Below are 21,994 nucleotides of genomic sequence, written 5' to 3'. Positions count from 1 at the left end.
GTTGAAGCTGAAACTCCAATACTCTGGCCACCTGATGCAAGGAGCCGACTCATTGGAAGGCAATGCTAGGAAAGATGGAAGGCAAAAGGAGAAGAATGTGGCAGAGGATGAGATGGTTGGATGGCATGACCAACTCAATAAACATGAGTTTGAGCAAACTCCAGGAGACAGTGAAGGACAGAGAAGCCTGGCATGCTGCAGTCCAACTGAACAACAGGAACGATTTTTGACTTAGAAGAGTTATTCCCAAATAACCTTTATTAGAAGGGGAATGAGGGGAGTTTGACCCCACACCTCCAAACCCCCATGCCCACTCACCTGTCCTGACCCAGCAGGGCCATGAGAGAGTGTGGCGACTTGCTTGCAGTTCTTCCATGCCTTGTGATCTTGGATGCCTTGTTTTCCTTTGAGTCTCGGCTTCCTTATCTGGAAAACAGGGACAAAATGGCATTTTCCTAATACCAGCCACAGCATAAGCACTGGATAAAGAAAGGAAAAAAATATATGAATGGATAGATGAGAATGGAAGTGAAATCAGATATGTTTGGTGCCTGATATTAGTAAGTGTCAAATATTAATATATGCTAACTTCACTCTTATCTTTTCCCCATATATTTGTGTAACACCACTCAGATCGTCACCTTAAAAAATTTAAAAAGCAAAACAATAAAAAAAAAAGAAGCAAAACAAACAACAGCAAAGCTCCTTCTGATACCTACAGGCACAACTAACATTTTCCTCTCCTGGGCTCCCACAGCAATTAATAAACACCTCAATTATAATACTGATCACATTGGATAATAATCATTTTTAATACTCCTGTTTTCCACTCAAGAAGGGATTTTTTTCTAGAGATACTGTTTTATTTAGGTTTGCATTTCTAATGCTAAGCACTAGAGATATATAATTTTCAATTGCAAGAAAATATACTATCTGTACTCATAGATTAACTTAATGATCCCCATAAAAGAGTGCTATATTTCAGACACTTTATTTTGATAACTTGAGGCAGCCGAGTGAAATTGTGCAATTTGCCCAAAGTCTTCCAATGCGCTCATAGTAGAGCTGGGACTAAATCTATGCCCCTTGAGTATAAATAGCATGTACCTTTCTATGCAGCATCTTTAAAAATATACATGTATATTTACTTATTTTGGCCATGCTGGGTCTTCATTGCTGCACAGGCTTTCCTCTAGCTTTAAGGAGTAGCGGCTACTCTGTAGTTGTGGTGGACGGACTTATTGCAGGGGCTTCGCTTCTTATGCGGCACAGGCTCTAGGGCGTGCAGGCTTCAGCAAAAGCAGCAGGCTTCAGCAAAAACTTCAGCTTCAGTGGTTGTGACTCCCAGGCTCTAGAGCACAGGCTCAGTAGCTGTGGTCCACGGGCTTAGTTGTCACATAGCACGTGAGCTCTTCCTAGATCAGTTATTGAACCCATGTCTCCTGCATTGGCAGGTGGAAGCTTTGACCACTGAGCCACTAGGGAAGCCCCTCGATGCAGCATCTTGAGAAATAAGAACATGAAATAAAGATGGGATCAGATAGACACAGCATAGGTCTCTGGGTGCAGGGCGGGAGGAAGGATAGTGAAGACTCTGCCTGACTCATTATCCTTGCAAACAGAAAAAGTAGGTGCACAGCACAGAATTACCTTCATGACTCATATAAATAAATAGCCAAAGAATCAACATGTGCATTTTTTAGTTTTAGTTCATTTGCTCAGTCATGTCCGACTCCTTGTGACCCCATGTATTACAAGATACTTATCAATTCCCTGGTAACAGTTCTCTCTGAAGAGAGAAAGAAGGAAATAAGACTGTTGGTGGGGATTTTAGCTATCTGTAATTTTTTTTAAAGAGCTGAAATAATATGATGGAATGATAGCATTTGTTAGATGAAGGTGGTGAGTACACAGGTGTTGTTGTGTGCCATACTTTTCTAAATGTTTAAAATATTTCAATTTTTTTTTTTTTTTTTTAATGAGATGAGGCTCTCCTCCCTTTCCTCCTTAGCCCACAGGTATCTGAAGGCCTTCCCAGCTCACAAAACAGAAACGTAGATGGAGCTAAGTGATTGTCAACCTGAATCTAAGGGCAAGGAAATGAAAGAGGCAGAACAGAGTCTGACAGGCACAGAAGTTCAGGGGCCGGGGCTTTCAGGGAGGGAGTTTCCAAGAGATTAAGAGAAGGTTCCCTGTTGGGACCTCAACCCAAGGGTGAGGATAAAGACAGCTGTAACTTAGAACTATATCCACTCATTTTATCTTCTGCAGTTTCCCGGAGGAGCAAGGTTCACTCTCCTTCCTGTCAGTCAGGGACCAATCTTAATATTGAAGTGTCCTCCAGAAAAAGAATTTGAAACTTTGTTTTGCTTTGTGAAAGCCTGATAATTCTCCGGTAAATATCCCTGGAGTAAGAAAATTAAAAATGTCTCCATTTCCGTTGCCTTATAATAATGATAATGATGGTAATATTAATAATATTAATAACAATAATTTGCTGATGATGAATTATTTCCTAAGCATTAGAAAGCAACAAAAATGAAATCATACAGCACAGATCTCATAACATTTAGCAGCTATCTATGTTGTGATCACACTAGATAAATATACATTTTTATACATTCAGAATGGACATTTTCTCCCCTTTCAGAGAAATGTTTGCTATTGACTCAATTGTGCCATCTGGTGGTCTTAAGTCATAAATTGCCTGAACTGGATTTTTTTTTTTTTTAATCTTAGGTGAGGCTGTGATTCTGCTAAAGAATATGTTTACACAAAATTACTAATTTTATTGAGAAATTCCTTTACTGTGTGTCTGTCTGATGATTTTTTAGGTACTTTCATTCTTTCATACATTTAATTTTCTCAACGACCCAATGAAATATCCCTTCACTTTCTCTTTTGGGGGAGTGGGAAACAGGTTGAGAGAGGACAGAAATCCTGCAAAAATTCTGACAGCTGGTCTTATGGAGGTGAGATTTAGACTCAGAACTTAGGACTCTGCAGCCTCTTCTCTTCCAGTTGTACATCATAGTCTCAATAATACCTGGTTATTATCTCACAATAAAATAAACCATTAAATTGCCCTTTCTGAAAATGAGATAGATACTAAAAGTTAGTGTATTCACTCACTCATTCATTTATAACCCATACATTTGGCATCAACCACACACTGCTGGAACACGTTAATAGATCATGTCACATTGGAGATAAAAAGCTAATCACATGGTGTCAGTTATTCAGCATCTAACAGCCTAGTAAGGATGACCATATACAGAAATAAAACATTCTAAGAAGAGGGAAAGAGATAGTTATGGCCACTGAGGAAAATTCACAATATAGAAACAATCCTTTGAAAATAATTGAACAGTGAATTTAAATTATCTATGCAGCAGGCTCAGTTCTCTAATGAGATGTGTGGAATACTGGCAAGCTATGCAGATGTGTCCCTTACCCAAACAATTAGGACATCTGAATCTGCTTTGTTGCAAAGCTGTATTAGTCGGGTTAATTAATGTCAACTCATGCAACAGAGAAGCTCTGAATCTTCCTTAGTGGCACAAAGGGTAAAGAATCTGCCTGCAATGCAGGACACCCAGCTTCGATCCCTGGGTTGGGAAGATCCCCTGGAGAAGAGAATGGCAATCCACTCCAGCATTCTTGCCTGGAGAATCTCATGGACAGAGGAGCCTGGCAGGCTACAGTCCATGGGGTCACAAAGAGTCAGACCCGACTGAGTGACTAACCTTATACATTAAAAGTTGATTTTTCACTTGTATCATAGTTGAATCTTGGTTCAACCATTGTCGCTTGTATGTCTTTCCATCTGAAATATCCATCAGAAAAGCATGATCCTCCAGTTTGCTTCAGCAGGAGGAGAAAGGAATGGAAGTGGCATAACAGACGGAATGGTCATTTCTATTCTCAGTCCATTGGCCAAAAATGGTCACGTGACCCAAAGTAACTGCAAGGCATGCTGGGAATCAGAGGAGCACATGGAGATGCAGGGAGCTTAGTTATCTGTGCACCAGAGGCATGGTCACATGACCCAAAGTAACTGCAAGGCATGCCGGGAATCAGAGGAGCACGTGGAGATGCAGGGAGCTTAGTTATCTGGGCACCAGAGGCATGGTCACATGACCCAAAGTAACTGCAAGGCATGCTGGGAATCAGAGGAGCATGTGGAGATGCAGGGAGCTTAGTTATCTGTGCACCAGAGGCCCAAAGCCACACAAGTGATGGTTGGCCTATGAATTTGTATGAATAGGGGAAAATGGAAAAAGAAATGACTTACTGGAAGGCATTTGTGAGACAAGTAATTCTCTGAAAATATTAGCAAAATGATTTTAAAAGTCAACAAATTGGGAAAAAATGGAGTAATAACTCACTAGGGAAAACTAGTTGTAGGAGCAAGATTTCCATTTGTATTAATTCTTCCTTTGATGCTCCATATTCTTCTGTGCCCATTGGCAGAAGAAAGATGTAACACAAGGCGCTATTACACAGTAACTTCCTTTTGGTTATTTTAAAAGCCATGTATGTTACTTTATTCAGTGGTTTCTTCACTATGTTTTATCCGTTTGTGATTTTCGTTATAACAGTGTTCACTGGTATGTCACAATTGAGTCTAGTGGTTTGTGGTTATATGTCAGTGGTAAGATGGATTTTATTTATCACTCTCTCATGCTTGCTGAGATCAGAGAGATATTTTGCTCATCATAATGTCAAAATAATAATGTCAGAGTTTATCAGCAGTGTAATAATCTGATTCTTTAATTTTACAAGTGATTGCTTGTAAAGCCATGTAGCTGGTCTTGACTTCATTTTCTACTCAGCACTCGTGAATCTGAAATCCTCTCTAGTCTAAACCAGAAGGAAAATAGATGACATTAAATGACAGTCAAGCTTATGACAAAGAGAGAATCCCAGCTAGAAAAGGATCATGGAGTCCAAGGGACAACGTGACTGAGAGGGAGAGATGGACTCTGGGGGAGAGTGTTTCTGAGCATCCGGGAAAAGATGACCTGTCGTGCAACCCCAAAAGTTGCAATCAAAGCCCACCATGCCTCATGCTGGCATTCTTCTGGACCCCAGCTGGTCACGTTGTTTGTTTGCTTGCATTTAAATTTTATTGTTGATAATGGTACTTTCCAGCAGCTGCCTAAGCTTCCCTGCCTCTTCAAGATGCCATCACAAGAGCCTTACAGAAATAGCGTGGAGTGACAGCAACCCAATGACATTGTGGTATGTTGCGCCTGTGCTTTCAAGATCTAAACATGCTTCCCCATGTGGAGGCCTCCCACAGCACTTTAAGGTAAGAGAAGTAGGCCTCACTGATTTCACAGGCACTGAAGATTAACGTGAAGCAGGGTGTTGAAAGCAGCATGACTAGCTGAACCAGTCAAGGAATCTGAGTCAACTGACACCCTCTTTTCATGCTGGCTTACCTGCGGTTTTAAAATATGCACAAGAGAACACTAACTCTTAAATCTCCCAGTGGAAGAAGTTTAGGCGCTATTTCAGAGCATCTGTCTCCACCTTTGAAACCTTTTGATGATTAATGGGAGACACCGGAGTAAATTTGTTAGTCAACTTTTATTATATACTTGGTAAAACATCACAAATCTATTATACTTAATCAGCATAAATATTGGATCATGGTGTACAAATATCCTATAATGTGAAATATAGGTATTTTACAGGTATGTGAAAATGTGAGTGAAACACATGAAAACACAAAATTACAAGGTTACCTTGGGCACACCTGTGAACTATAGTATGCATAAGGAAATGATAGGAAGAAAATAAACTTCAACACTCATTACGATCGTTTTAAAATTGTGGGAGTGAGAATAATTTTTCTTCTTTTCTTTTCTTCTCCAAAGGGCAGTGCTACTATGGCTTTATAGCCTTTAGAATAACTTGTAGGAAAACATCATTGCTATTATTAATAAGTAATATATAATTTGATATGATTTTATGTTAATACATACTATGATATAGATATTATTATTGTTGTTGTTAGTAAACTGGGAAGCACCCAATTCTCCTTTGTGACTGATTAGAAGTATGAAAGCACTGATAATTTTGCTGTTATTGTTGACTGTGACTTGAAGCACTCAATCAGAATGTTGGTTTTATTAAACTCATTTTATATATATATATATAATGGCACCCCACTCCAGTACTCTTACCTGGAAAATCCCATGGACGAAGGAGCCTGGTAGGCTGCAGTCCATGAGGTCACTAAGAGTCGGACATGACTGAGCAACTTCACTTTCAGTTTTCACTTTCATGCATTGGAGAAGGATATGGCAACCCACTCCAGTGTTCTTGCCTGGAGAATCCCAGGGACGGGGAGCCTGGTGGGCTGCTGTCTATAGGGTTGCACAGAGTCGGACACGACTGAAGCGACTTAGCATATACCTATACATATATATATACACATACACACATACCAGGCTTCCCTGGTAACTCTGTGGTAAAGAATCTGCCTGCCAATGCAGGAGATGCAGGTTCGATCCCAGGTCAGGAAGAGCTCCTGGAGAAAGAAACGGCAACCCACTCCAGTATTCTTGCCTAGAGAATCCCATGGGCAGAGAAGCCTGGCAGGCTACAGTCCAGGGAGTCACAAAGAGTCATATATATATAATAGTTTATATATACATACATATATGGAGATATATATATATATACATATATATATATATATAATTGGGCCTACCTGATAGCTCAGTTGGTAAAGAATCCACCTGCAGTGCAGGAGACCCCAGAGACCCTGGTTCTATTCCTGGGTCATGAAGATCCCCTGGAGAAAGGATAGGCTACCCACTCCAGTATTTTTGGGCTTCCCTTGTGGCTCAGCTGTAAAGAATCCACCTGCAATGCAGGAGACCTGGGTTGGGAAGATCCCCTGGAGAAGGGAAAGGCTACCCACTCCAGTATTCTGGCCTGGAGAATTCCACGGACTGTATAGTCCTTGGGGTCAGAAAGAGTCGGACACGACTGAGCAACTTTCACTATATATATAATTATATATATATAATTAGTTGTTGTTTAGTTGCTGAGTCATGTCTGAATCTTTTGCAACCCCATGTACTGTAGCCCACCAGGCTCCTCTGTCCATGGGAGTCTCCAGGCAAGAGTACTGGAGTGGTTGCCCTTTCCTCTTCCAGGGGATCTTCCCAACCCAGGGATCGAACCAGTGTCTCTTACGTCTCCTGCACTGGCAGGCAGGCTCTTTACCACTAGCGCCATCTGGGAAGCATATATCTTCAAATTTTACAATTTGAATTTAGAGAAAACTTCCTCAATATGGCACTGAGACATTTTCCTAGCTTCTCCAAACCTTTTACTTAGAATCCGAAAGATAGGGTACAAATATGAAAATTCAGAAAAGCAGGCATCATCCATCCTGCCAGGGCCCTCGTTCCCCTTCCTCCAGCAGTTCCCCCCTCCCCCCGACCAGAGAAGCTGGGGAGCAAAGACATTTGGGATAATCTCATTAGTTCCAAGCAGCGTTCAGCAAAATGCTAACAGGGCAAGCCAGGAAGCAGAGCGCTGAAGGTAATGAAATGCTCATTAAGTCCCTGCACCCAGGACGCCTCCTGGTTTTGCTGATTTGGGTGATGTATTTGTATACCCAATCCAGAAATAGTGAGTCAGGCGACACCAGGTGGGGAAATTGTCAGAATCACTTCCAGAAGAATTCCTCTAGGTTTGGGGTTTGGGTGGGATGTGGTGGGGGGGGCAAGGAGGTCTGCTGTATTCAGAAGAGCATCCTGCTCCCCAGAGTGCCACACATGGAGATCTGAAACCACAGAAATCGCAAAAACCCAGGTGCTTCACAGTCTTCACATTCATTTTTGTTAGAAAGAAAGTGAAGAGGAAGGGAGGAAAGGAGAGAAATGAGTGAGGAAATTCCTAAAGCTGAAGTGTCAGAATTTTCCAGCAATATTTCAAGATACCTTACTTACGTGTGTTATCTCTAGACTATCCCAGCCTGGGAATTGGCATGGTGCTTCCTGGCACCATGCTGATGACTCTTATTAACTAGAAAGCAGACGAACAGATCACAGTGTGACTATTCAGAGGGTAAAATAAGAGACAGCAGTCGTTTGTTAACTAAGCAGATTTTAAGCTTGAAAGTGTTAACCCAGGCCTGGCTGCTCATTGCTCAAAAAGCCAATAAAGAGGCCAGGTCGATGGAAAGGAAAATGTGCTTTATTTTAGATGCCCACAACCGGAGAGGGGGTGAGGAGGATGGACTCCTGTCCCAAGGCTGATTCCCCTCAATGACAACCAGGAGGCAAGAGCTTTTACAGACAGGAGGAGGGAGGGAGCCGCATGCAAAATCAGCACCGTCAGCTCTGATAGTCTTCTTGAAATTGGTCATCAGTGATCTGGCCAGTGTCATCTTTATTATTTTAAATACAGTTAATCTGTGCAGTTCCAGGGTTGGCTTGTTCCCACTTCTTTGAGGCCAGTTCTCAGAACTGTGGCACCTTATATCATGGCTGCAGTCTGGTTATGACGTAGTTAACTTCTCCACCTGGTGGGGATTTTAGTATCCATAAGACAGCTCACAGGACATGGCTCAGAATATTATCTATACTCTTTGAAGAGGAACTAATGATGCTTGACTATGCTTGCTGACTAAATTATTATTATTTGATCTGTTGTATTGTTTTCCTTTGTTTCTGCATTTTTTTTCACTTCTTTGATTGGATTTATTCTTTGACTAAAGTTTTCCACAGACGAAAGGTACGTTGAGGACATGAGAGGCAAAGAAAGATCATCCTCTGTTTCAAAAGGAGGGTCCTGCTCGGCTTCAAAAGAAGACACAGATCCTTGTCTCCTGATTTATTTGTAATTGCAGAATGTCTACATTGGCTGATTGGTCAATCGACTGATTAATTTGTTCATGCATTCAAGAGGGAAAGCGCCAAGTTTTTGCCAGATCCGAGAGTATTGCTACTGAAGTGTGGTCTGTGAACCAGTACCTGGGAGTTTGTTCAGTTCAGTTCAGTCCTCAATCGTGTCCAGCTCTTTGCGACTCCATGGACTGAAGCATGCCAGTCTTCCCTGTCCATCACCAACTCCCGGAGTTTAGTCAAACTCATGTCCATCGTGTCAGTTATGTCATCCAGCCATCTCATCCTCTGTTGTCCCCTTCTCCTCCTGCCTTCAATCTTTCCCAGCATCAGGGTCTTTTTAAATGAGTCAGTTCTTCGCAACAGGTGGCAAAATATTAGAGTTTCAGCTTCAGCATAAGTCCTTTCAATGAATATTCAGGATTGATTCCCTCTAGGATGGACTGGTTGGATTTCCTCGCTGTCCAAAGGACTCTCAAGAGTCTTGTTCAACACCACAGTTCAAAAGCATCAATTCTTCGGCACTCAGCTTTCTTTATAGTCCAACTCTCACATCCATACATGACTACTGGAAAAACAATAGCTTTGACTAGACAGACTTTTGTTGGTAAAGTAATGTCTCTGCTTTTTAATATGCTGTCTAGGTTGGTCATAGCTTTCTTCCAAGGAGCAAGCATCTTTTAATTTCATGGCTGCAGTCACCATCTGCAGTGATTTTGGAGACCAAGAAAATAAGGTCTCTCACTGCTTCCATTGTTTGTTGGAACAGCGCAATGCAAGCCCCATTCCAGCCCTAATGTGCAGAAGCCTGCATTTTAGCAAAATGTCCGGGCTTTTGCACACACATCAAACTCTGAGAAATGCTGAATTAGTCCAAGTCGTCGAATCCAGCAAGCTCACCATCTCAATGTTGTAGTTCCTCCCTTTTTTCAGACGCTTCTGTTTTTGGCTCCCAAATCCGGCACCTGGGGACCAACGCTTCTCAGTTTCGGAGACAAAAGTGACCATCAAGTTTCCACCCGTGAGCAATTTTCGAGCCTCAGTTTCTTCATCTGAAAATACCGTAGGGAACTATCCCTTCTGGTATTTGTGAGGCTTCCATGAAATCACGTTTATAAACCATAAACGAGAGCAACGTGGTGGCTTCCTGCAGTTCTCTTTCCTGTAGCCATTTATCCACATCTATACGTGCACATGCTTACTCTTGAGGGAACACACACTTATTTCCTTTGCATATTTTCTGGACCATAAATGATCCCACAAACTTTAGACTTTGGGGTAAAGGTGTTTACCAGCCTACAGCCTGAGGGCAGGGCTATATTGATTTGCCCTGCAAGCTAAGTTGAATTCAGATATCTGAGTTGGCATATCCGCTGTCCACTCATTTGGCCAAGATCTTGATCAAGGTTTGCAACCTCTCTATGGCTTTGTTGCCTTAATGGCACGATGGTGGTATTAATAGCAGCTATTTTTCACTGATCCACAAGGTTAAGCTTCCTTTGGAGGTATGCCACTATTTTGTTCTATCAGCCTAATTCTATACTTAGTTCAACTCTTTAATTATTTTGTGTTTTGTGTTTTTCCTTCATTTGAGTTTTCCATCATTCCTTCATGTAGTATTTCCTTATCCTCTATTGTGGGACAGACATTGTGTTATCGTTATAGTTTTATGGGTGAACACACACAGAGATCCCTGCAAACAATGTGTATAAACTATTTACATATATTATGAAGTATTCTTATTTGAAATAATTTGATTACCACAAAGGGGACCTAAATTAAAAAATGATTACTTGGCATTTTAAAAGACCCAGGTGTATAAAAAGTATCCAAAGCAACCAGCAGAGGGCAGAGTATCCTAACAAAAGGGGAACAAACCTCAGTCCTAACCCTCCTCTGCAGATAATATTGCCTGGTTTCTTGCTATCAGGATTACAGCACCCTCAAGCAGCTTCTATTAAAAAGTAGAGCATCATTTTGCCCGCAAAGGTCCATCTAGTCAAAGCTATGGCTTTTCTAGTAGTCATTTATGGATGTGAGAGTTGAACCAGAAAGAGCACCAAAGAATTGATGTTCTCAAACTATGGTGTTGGAGAAGACTCTTGAGAGGCCCTTGGACAGGAAGGAGATTAAACCAGACACTTGTAAAGGAAATCAACTCTGAATATTCATTGGAAGAACTGATGCTGAAGCTCAAGGTTCAATACTTTGCTACCTGATGTGAAGAAAAGATTGAAGGCAAGAGGAGAGGGAGCAACAGATGAGATGGTTAGATGGCGTCACTGACTTAGCAGACGTAAATCTGAGCAAACTCCAGGAGATAGTGAAGGACAGGGAAACCTGGTGTGCTGCAATTCATGGCATCGCAAAGAGTTGGACACAACGTAGTGATTGAACAGCAAGAAGTCACTTCTACCCAATTTCCTCCTGAACATTTTCATTAAAATGAAATTTAAGAAACCCTGATGGAGCCTCTGATTCTTATCTACGAAGGTGTCTGATTAGCCCGTTGACTTGCATTGACCTGTTCTCCCCACTGCATTAGGATTTACTAGGACTTATGTATCTTTTAATTTCTTATGACAGAGGTATGGAAACCTCTGAAGACCCATCAAAATGACTCTGGAAATTTTTAACAATAAACTCCTCTGCAGAACCACCTCACAGGCATTTTAATCCATGCAGTTTTACAGAGCCCCGGGCTCAGAGGGGCCCTGTATTTGGTTTAATGTTCTTCTGTCACCATCTCAAGCTTCTTAATAATTTGAACCAGGGTCTCCATGTTCATTTTGCACTGGTCCCTACAGTGTATTTAGTTAATCTGGCTTCAAAGCCTCGGAGTTAAGATTCTGATTCCGAAGCTCTGTGGTAAGCCTGGAGAATCAGCAGTTTTCCGACAATAACAACAGGATCTAACATACAAGTTCAGCCACTACATATGTAAATGAATTCAAAAGTTTCAAGTAAATTGACATGTTTACATTTGCTTGTGAGAAACACCATTGTTGTGAGTGCAGTTAGCCCTTGAAAAACCTCATTGGGTCAGAGATCCTAGGAGATTAAAGAGCCTTTAGGCTGCTTGCTCTAATTGTTTCTCCATGTAGCCTGCAAATCAGAGTCCCCCAGAGCAGGTCAAAATCCACCAGTGCCCATAACCAAATCTAGTTCCAAGTGCCCCATCTCAGGTCACTTGGATTCAAACACCTGGGGACTAGGCTTGGTTATGGGCACTGGTAGATTTTGATCTGGGGACTCTGATTTGCAGGCTACATCGAGAAACAATTAGAGCAAGCAGCCTAAAGGCCCTTTTATCTCCTAGGATCTCTGACTCAGTGAGGAGGAGAAGGGGACAACAGAGGATGGGATGGTTGGATGGCATCACCAACTCAATGGATAGGAGTTTGAGCAAGCTCTGAGAGTTGGTGATGGACAGGGAAGCCTGGTGTGCTGCAGTCCATGGGGTAGCAAAGAGTCAGATACAACTGAACCACTGAACTGACTGACTGAGTTGGGGCTTGGTTGCCCCTGAGGGCAGCAGTCCCCAACCTTATGGCACCAGGGACTGGTTTCATGCAGAACAATCTTTCCACAGACCAGGGGTGAGGGAGATGGTTTCAGGATAATTCAAATACATGAGATTTATTGTGCACTTTATTTCTGATTGAATGCTCTTGCTGGCCTGACAAGAGGTACCCAGTCCTTGGCCTGGAAGGTGGAGACCCTTGCCTTAGGGGGCTCTAATGTGAACTAGGATTGAAGACACTAAGGTAGGATAATATTCTCATTTTATAATCAAAGAAATAAGGATTTGCCCAAGGAAGTGGTGTATCGAAAGCAACCCTAAGTACCACGGACAGATCAATAGTAATTGCAAACTGACCCATTGATGAGTCAATCCTCAATCAGAGACTAGAATTCCTGGGGACTTCCCTGGAGATCCAGTGGGTAAGACTTTGCACTTTCACTACAGGGGGCATGGATTTGATGCCTGGTCAGGGAACTGGGATCCCACATGCCACACATTGCTGTCAAAAAAAAAAAAAACAAGTAGACTTCAAATTTTCTGCTCCTTTCCCTTCCAGACACTTGCAATCAGAACTGGCAGCTAGCTTGTCTACTTTAATCCAGCCTGCTCCTGTCAAGGAGTAAGACTGGTAAATATTGGTGACTAATTATGGTCTGTTTCCCACTCTCATTTACTCTAAGCAAATTATTACAGTGGAGTCACTTTCTACCATTCAACACTAAGACATGCACTATTTTAAATGATGGATTAGAGTAAAAGCAATAGATGCACCAATGATTCCAAGCATCTTGAAAAATGAAGTGCATGGAAAGAAGGTGGCATTGCAGAAAGACACCCCTGTGATCCTCTCTTGATAAACACAGCTGAACAAGGGCTCTGTCCACACCAGTGTCTGTTCCTCCAGGCTTGGATTTGGCTTCAAGGTAGGTCATGAAAGGTCAGGGCAAGTCAGTTCAGCTTCCCCAGTGGCTGAAGTTAGTCATCTAGAGCTTTAAGGTCACAGGTGCAGCATTGAAGAGAAATCAAAACAAATAACTAACAGGTCAGCTTTTGTCTTTTAAGCCTTTATTGTGTGAATTTACAGAAAGTCAGGATCAGAAAGGTTAAAAGAGAATGCCTACTTCTCTCATAGTACTTAACAGGCTCTGTTATAACTATTAACTTACTTCTTTGCTATTGTCACTAAAATATTACTATCTCTCAGATTGAATCACCCTAGGGTGCACAATTGTGGATAAAACATAGAAGGGAATCAGCAAATGCTTGTTGAATTATGTGGATTTATATATGCATTATTATCTTTGTATATTAATTTTAAACATCTCTTTTGAATACTATTTATAACTTTAATAGATTATGTTTTACAGCAGGCTTCCCTGGTGACTTGGTGGTAAAGAATCTGCCTGTCTATGCAGGAGATACAAGAGATATAGGTTTGACTCCTTGGTCGGGAAGATTCCCTCAAGAAGGAAATGGCGACCCACTCCTATATTCTTGCCTGGGAAATCTCATGGAGAGAGGAGCCTGGCAGGCTACAGTCCTTGGAGTCACGAAAGAGTACAACATGACTGAACGACTAAACAACAACAATTATATATATAAACATACAAATATTTTTTAGAGTAGTTATAAGTTCACAGCAAAATTAAGTAACTATGCTCCCTGTCCCCCACACACGTGTAGCCTCCCAACCATCAACATCTCCCACCAGAATGGTACATTTTTTACAACTGATGGACCTATATTGACACATCATTATCACGCAAAGTCCATAGTTTACATAATGCGAGCAATACTATAATAGCAAAGAGAAAGCTAATAGCTTCAAGCCAGGCACTGTTAAAATTCTTTACATTCATTTATCACCACAAAGCCTTGCTCCTGAGTGTTTCCTAGCTGTTGAATACGCAAGACAGTGAGGTTTTTCTGATAATATGTGTGTTATCTCCCACGGAAGACTGGACCAAAATAGAGGAACAGGGAGAGAAAAAATCTATGGTATAACAGCTTGTGGTTCAGAGCCTGGCAAAGTCCCAGGGAGAATCCTTTGGCAAATCTCTTAATCCAGCTATGATTTCAATAAATTAAAGGAACGAAGCTTCCCAGGTGGTGTAGTGGTAAAGAATCTGCCTGCCAACGCATGAGTTTGACCAGTGGGTGGAGAGGATCTCCTGGAGAAAGAAATGGGAACCCACTCTAATATTCTTGCCTGGAGAATCCTACGGACAGAGGAGCCTGGAGGGCTACAGCCCATGGGATTGCAGAGCTCGCATGACCGAGTAACTGAGCATGCACAGAGGCACAATTTAAGAATATGTACATAAAATTTGGGCATAACCTGTCCCCTATTCCCCTACTTTCCCTAGTAAAATCATAATGAAAGTCATCTTTCTTGACCAGAAATACAGCACACCAGCTCACCAGGCCCTTCCGGACATAACTCTTAAGTTTCAGTTCAAAAAAAGCCGGCTGACCACTGAGCTGACCACGGGCAACCCCACTTCACAGACAAACCTGGCTGACAGAGAAAATAAACTGAGTGAGGGGTCTTCTCAAAGGCAGTTTTATAAATCAGATCCTTGCTAAACAGCCAGAGGAAAATATCAAATCTTTCTCCCTCATTCCCCAGCTCTGGGAAATAGGGTCTATTTTCGAAAGTCAAGTGCTCACAGTTCTCTATTGCCTTAAGAAGCAGGAGACTGGGAGGGAAGGGGCCTCGGGGGCCGTGGAGACGGGGGATCTGTGACAGCATTGTTCTGCTAAGAAGGTGGAAGAGGACAGAGGTGTGTGGTCCTGCAAAGCCCAGGCCAGGCCGATGCCGCCTTGCCCCAGAAACTCATTTATCACCTTGATGGTTTCAGCTCATTTGCAGCCAAGTTATTGTCACCCTTAAAATAATGTGGCTTGACAGGGAAAAAATGAAATCCTTGTGAAAAGTTACATAGTCATCACACTCTGGAGTCAAAATATAGACTGCAGTATCCAAACACTGGCCCCGGGTACAGCGGGGGTGGTATTTCCTCTCTCCCGCAGGCTTTGGTTTTCCAACAGGACATTAACATTTATGTCATGTTAACGCGCACCTAGGCATGGCGTGTGGCCTGCCGCCACGGCCACGGACAAACGCAAACTCCAGCGCCGCCTCGGCATGACCGCCAGGCTCGCAGTGTAAATGGAGACGCGCGTTTCCTTGCCGGGAGAGTTAATAGCGGGCGACGATTTAAATGTTTAGCCAGCCCCCAACCCCCAGCCCCCAACCCCCACTCCCCAGCCCCTACCCCCCACTCCATGAGGAGACTCCAGTTCTGATGGCTGGAAAGCACTAAATCTTGCGGCGCTACCAGGAGCAATTGATGCTGGCTCCCAGAACTATGATGAATTTAACCAAAAGCAGCTTCCGCTTGGAACACCCCCACACATCCGCGCCGTCTCATTTAATGAGCTGTGTGATCTTGAGCTACTTTTGTTAGCCTCAGTGTTCCCGTCTGGAACATGGGGTGATGAGTATACCTGCGGGACTGTGCAAAGAGGAAAGGAGATGGTGTGCACACAGGGGGTTCTCCGGGTGTCCCGTGGGCAGCAGAGGATCAGTGCGGTGGGGGTGGGGGGTGCGATGGGAACGGGGGTGGCGGGGGTGTCTTCTTCCCTTCTGGTTTCTGTTTTACATTACTTACTTTCCACAGCCTGAAAACTATGTTCGAAGTATCTCGGTCTCAGAGAGCAAATCTAGTTTCCCACCATGGCATGCTAGTCAGAGCCTGCTAGTATTACTGAATGCCTCGTTTCCTATTCTGCACAATCTGGAACCAGACACAGACAGCAGGGAGAGGTCAGCCTCATTGCAGAGGCTAAGAAGGGAGCCTGGTGACAATCTCCTGGGGTGGTTCCTGCCTCTGACCTAGCTCCGGAAGGCTCTCTGTCCACTCGGATCCCCAGACTGATAAAGCAACCACTACACTATCGCTGCATAGGCTTTCTCGACCGGAAATCCCTTCCTTTAATCTGCCCTAGCTGAATTACAGTTCTCCCCTCCGGTACCCATGGCCCGGGGCTTCGGGTGGGAGTGAGGTTTCATCCAGAATCCCCTCGGATAACAAAATCCATGGAAGCTCGCTTGTTTCTCCCCCTGTACAGTCAGCGCTCTGTATCTCCGAATGCGGAACTCGCGGGTAATGTACCCATGTTTCCAAGGCCAGTGGGAGCACTGCTCACCCAGCCCATTAGGAAGTCCCACTTGGCGCTCTCAGCAGGCTCCCCGTAGTTCTGTCACTTCACTTCGTACAGCACTGCACTCACTGATTGCTTAATTGTCTGTTCCATGCCCCATCCTTTCTTGCTACATCACAAGGGCAGGGCTAATCTCTGGGAAACCCTTGAGTACCTCTTTCATGGGTAACATGCGAGGGTAGCTCAAGAAATGTTTAGGAAATTTATTTAAATATGCCCAGAGGAGATACAAAATGTGGTTGGTTCCACGCAGTGTCTGTGTGAATGTGTATGTGTTATAGTGGCTCCCACAAAATATGATCATGTGTCTTTGTATGTCTTCAGGATTGAATACTTTAAAATAGAAGTAAATCTGTTAATGGGCCATGATTACATGACCAGTACATATATTGTGATAATATATTTACAAATCTTTCCCTATATGTTTCAATTACAAACAACAAAGGGAAAAAAGAATGAAAGCAAAGCCTGGATTTCATTCAATGAACAAATACTTTTGAGAAGCAAATAAAACACTAAATAATGTCATTTTTAGCAACATGGATGGACCTAGAGATTGTCATATTGAATGAAGTAAGTCGGACAGAGAAAGGCAAATATACGATATCACTTACATGTGGAACCTAAAAATAAAATGTACAAATGAATTTGATTACAAAACAGAAATAGAATCATAGATGTAGAAAACAAACTTTGTGGTTACTGGAGAGAAGAACAAACTGGGAGATTGGTATTGACGTATACACACTACTATAAGTAAAATAGGTAACTAATAAGAACCTACTCTATAGCACAGGGAACTCTACAAATACACTATAATGACCAATATGGGAATACTCTAAATAAAGAGCTGATATATGTATATGCATAACTGACATACTTTTCTGTACAGAAGAAATCAATGCAATATTATAAATCAAGTACTCTTGCCTGAAAAATCCCATGGATGGAGAAGCCTGGTAGGTTGCAGTCCATGGGGTCGCTGAGGGTCAGACACGACCGAGCAACTCACTTTCCCTTTTCACTTTCATGCATTGGAGAAGGAAATGGCAGCCCACTCCAATGTTCTTGCCTGGAGAATCCCAGGGACAGGGGAGCCTGGTGGGCTGCTGTCTCTGGGGTCGCACAGAGTCAGACACGACTGAAGCGACTTAGCAGCAGCATACAGGCTTCTCAGGTGGCACTAGTGGTAAAGAACCTGTCTGCCAATGCAGGAGGTATAAGGAGGTGTGGGTTCAATCCCTGAGTTAAGAAAATCCCTTGGAAGAGATCATGGCAACCCATTCTAGTATTCTTGCCTGGACAATCCCATGGGCAGAGAAACCTGGTGGGCAGAGAAACCCAGTGGGCAGAGAAACCTGGTGGGCTTCAGTCCATAGGGTAGGAAAGAGTCAGACATGACTAAAGCAACTTAGTACATGCATGTATACTCCAATAAAAATTTTTAAAATGCTTAATATGAAAGATGAGAATTAGCAATAAAGACTTTTTATTTAGAGGCATGTAGGTATGATACGGAGAAGGCAATGGCACCCCACTCCAGTACTTTTGCCTGGAAAATCCCATGGACGGAGGAGTCTGGTGGGCTGCAGTCCAGGGGGTCGCTAAGAGTCGGACACGACTGAGCGACTTCCCTTTCATTTTTCACTTTCATGCATTGGAGAAGAAAATGGCAACCCACTCCAGTGTTCTTGCCTGGAGAATCCGAGGGACAGGGGAGCCTGGTGGGCTGCCGTCTATGGGGTCGCACAGAGTCGAATACGACTGAAGTGACTTAGCAGCAGCAGCAGACAATTTATGAGTCCATTCTCTTATGTTCCAGATTTTCCCTTTAGTTTTGTTGTTCTATGGTTTAATATGATGCATTCAAATATATATCTCTAGAAATTATGTTTCCAAACTTGACGGATTTTTTCAATGTGTGGTCTTAAAATTTGTCTCTCTTCAAACTGCCTAGTAAATATGTGATCAGTTCAGTTCAGTCGCTCAGTCATGTCTGACTCTTTGCCACCCCATGCACTGCAGCACGCCAGGCTTCCCTGTCCACCACCAAACCCCAGAGCTTGCTCAAACTCATGTCCATCGAGTCAGTGATGCCATCCAACCATCTCATCCTCTGTCATCACCTTCTCCTTAAGAACCCCATGAACAGTACAAAATATGTGCTAGACCTTCTCAAAATATATCACATGATCTTGAATTCTCTATTTTTCATCTTCTTTTGAATCTGTGTTTCATTTACATGTTCAGATCCAATGTCAAATACATTCATTCTACCATCAGCTTAGTCTTTCTCAGTTTTTATCCAAGTTTTTAAAAAGTCGGAGAAGGCAATGGCACCCCACTCCAGTACTCTTGCCTGGAAAATCCTATGGACAGAGGAGCAGGTAGGCTGCAGTCCATGGGGTCACTAAGAGTGGGGCACCACTGAGCGACTTCACTTTCACTTTTCACTTTCATGCATTGGAGAAGGAAATGGCAACCCACTCCAGTGTTCTTGCCTGGAGAATCCCAGGGACAGGGAAGCCTGGTGGGCTGCCGTCTATGGGGTTGCACAGAGTCGGACACGACTAAAGTGACTTAGCAGCAGCATGTATGTTTCCCATTTTCAAAGCTGTCCGTTGCTTTATTCCGAAATGTACCAATACATATTTGACATCTTCTTTTAATTATTCTAAAGAAAACACTCCTATCCTTTAGCAATATTTTGTAAAATATAATATTTCACACTTAAGCACACAGAAATATGAACAAAATATTAATATTAATTTGAGTAAAAATGATACATTCTCATTTACACACACTGTGTTGACTAGAGAGTAGATTACTGGTAACCTAGAAGTCCTTTTCTCATCCCTTTCCAGTTGGATTTTTCCCTTGTCAAGTTAACACAATCTAAATTTCATTCTGATGAATTTCTTATTTTTCCTTGTGGAAAAGGAAGCTAGATATAGATATAGGTATAGATATAGATATACAGGTCTTCCCTAGTGGCTCAGTTACTAATGAATATGCCTGTAATGCAAGACCTTCCAGTTTGATCCCTGGGTCTGGAAGATTCCCCTAGAGAAGGAAAGAGCAACCCACTCCAGTTTTCCTGCCTACGAAATCCCATGGACAAAGAAGCCTGGAAGACTACAGTCCATGGAATTGCGATGAGTCAGATATGGCTTAGGGACTAAACCATCACATTCTGTCTATGTAATATATTAATACAAAAATATCCTAGACTCATTAAAGTTTATACATTCTGATCTATTATCTATTATCTAATCTATTATCCTTTATGTCTAAATTTATTTTGTTTGATATAATAGGTTCAATCAACATTTTAATTTCATATTGATGTAGCAAATTATTTTTTCATATTTTGAATTTAAGCCTCTCTTTCTGTTTATCTCTCCTCAATAACACTAAGGTGGATTTTGTTTTTAATCTATTAGGACAAGTTGGCCCTTAATTAGATAGCTGAGACCTTGCACATTTTTGTGGTCACTCTTTTATCTGGGTTTATATTGATTATTTAATTATGTATTTGCTTTCTGCCTCATTTTTTTCTGATTCTCATTTCTTTCTTGCCATCTTTTGGATTGGCATTTTGTATTTTTTCCTTTTTTCTCCCTCCATTCTTCCTCTCTACTTGCTTGGAAAAAGCAAGAGAGTTCCAGAAAAACATCTATTTCTGCTTTCTTGACTATGCCAAAGCCTTTGACTGTGTGGATCACAATAAACTGTGGAAAATTCTGAAAGAGGTGGGAATACCAGACCACCTGACCTGCCTCTTGAGAAACCTATATGCAGGTCAGGAAGCAACAGTTAGAACTGGACATGGAACAACAGACTGGTTCCAAATAGGCAAAGGAGTACATCAAGGCTGTATATTGTCACCCTGCTTATTTAAGTTATATGCAGAGTACATCATGAGAAAAGCTGGGCTGGAAGAAGCACAGGCTGGAATCAAGATTGCTGAGAGAAATATCAACAACCTCAGATATGCAGATGACACCACCCTTATGGCAGAAAGTGAAGAGGAACTAAAAAGCCTCTTGATGAAAGTGAAAGAGGAGAGTGAAAAAGTTGGCTTAAAGCTCAATATTCAGAAAACAAAGATCATGGCATCTGGTCCCATCACTTCAGTGGGAAATAGATGGGGAAACAGTGGAAACAGTGTCAGACTTTATTTTGGGGGGCTCCAAAATCACTCCAGATGGTGATTGCAGTCATGAAATTGAAAGACCCTTACTCCTTGGAAGGAAAGTTATGACCAACCTAGATAGCATATTCAAAAGCAGAGACATTACTTTGCCAACAAAGTTCCGTCTAGTCAAGGCTATGGTTTTTCTACTGGTCATGTGTGGATGTGAGAGTTGGACTGTGAAGAAAGCTGAGCGCCGAAGAATTGATGCTTTCAAACTTGGTGTTGGAGAAGACTCTTGGGAGTCCCTTGGACTGCAAGGACATCCAAGCAGTCCATTCTAAAGGAGATCAGTCCTGGGTGTTCTTTGGAAGGAATGATGCTAAAGCTGAAACTCCAGTACTTTGGCCACCTCATGCAAAGATTTGACTCATTGGAAAAGACTCTGATGCTTGGAGGGATTGGGAGCAAGAGGAGAAGGGTACAACAGAGGATGAGATGGTTGGATGGCATCACCAACTCGATGGACATGAGTTTGGGTGAACTCCGGGAGTTGGTGATGGACAGAGAGGCCTGGCATGCTGCGGTTCATGGGGTCACAAAGAGTCGGACACCACTGAGTGACTGAACTGAACTTGCTTGGAAATAGTACACTCTACATATAGTATTTTAGTGGTTACTAGAATTATTTGATCAGGTATACAACTGTATCAGATCAGATCAGTCAGTCCCTCAGTCGTGTCCGACTCTTTGTGACTCCATGATTCGCAGCACGCCAGGCCTCCCTTTCCATCACCAACTCCTGGAGTTCACTCAGACTCATGTCCATCGAGTCAGCGATGTCATCCAGCCATCTCATCCTCTGTTGTCCCTTTCTCCTCTTGCCACCAATCCCTCCCAGCATCAGAGTCTTTTCCAATGAGTCAACTCTTCGCATGAGGTGGCCAAAGTACTGGAGTTTCAGCTTTAGCATCATTCCTTCCAAAGAACACCCAGGGCTGATCTCCTTCAGAATGGACTGGTTGGATTTCTTTGCAGTCCAAGGGACTCTCAAGAGTCTTCTCCAACACGGCAGTTCAAAAGCATCAATTCTTCGGCGCTCAGCCTTCTTCATAGTCCAACTCTCACATCCATACATGACCACTGGAAACACCATAGCCTTGACTAGACAAACTTGTTGGCAAAGTCTCTGCTTTTGAATATGCTGTGTAGGTTGGTCATAACTGTCCTTCC

The sequence above is a fragment of the Bos grunniens genome, chromosome 6, assembly GCF_055505025.1.
Source record: "Bos grunniens cultivar Pamir isolate PY7600 chromosome 6, Bosgru_T2T1.0, whole genome shotgun sequence".
NCBI lineage: Eukaryota > Metazoa > Chordata > Mammalia > Artiodactyla > Bovidae > Bos > Bos grunniens.
Note: the sequence above shows the minus strand (reverse complement) of the source record.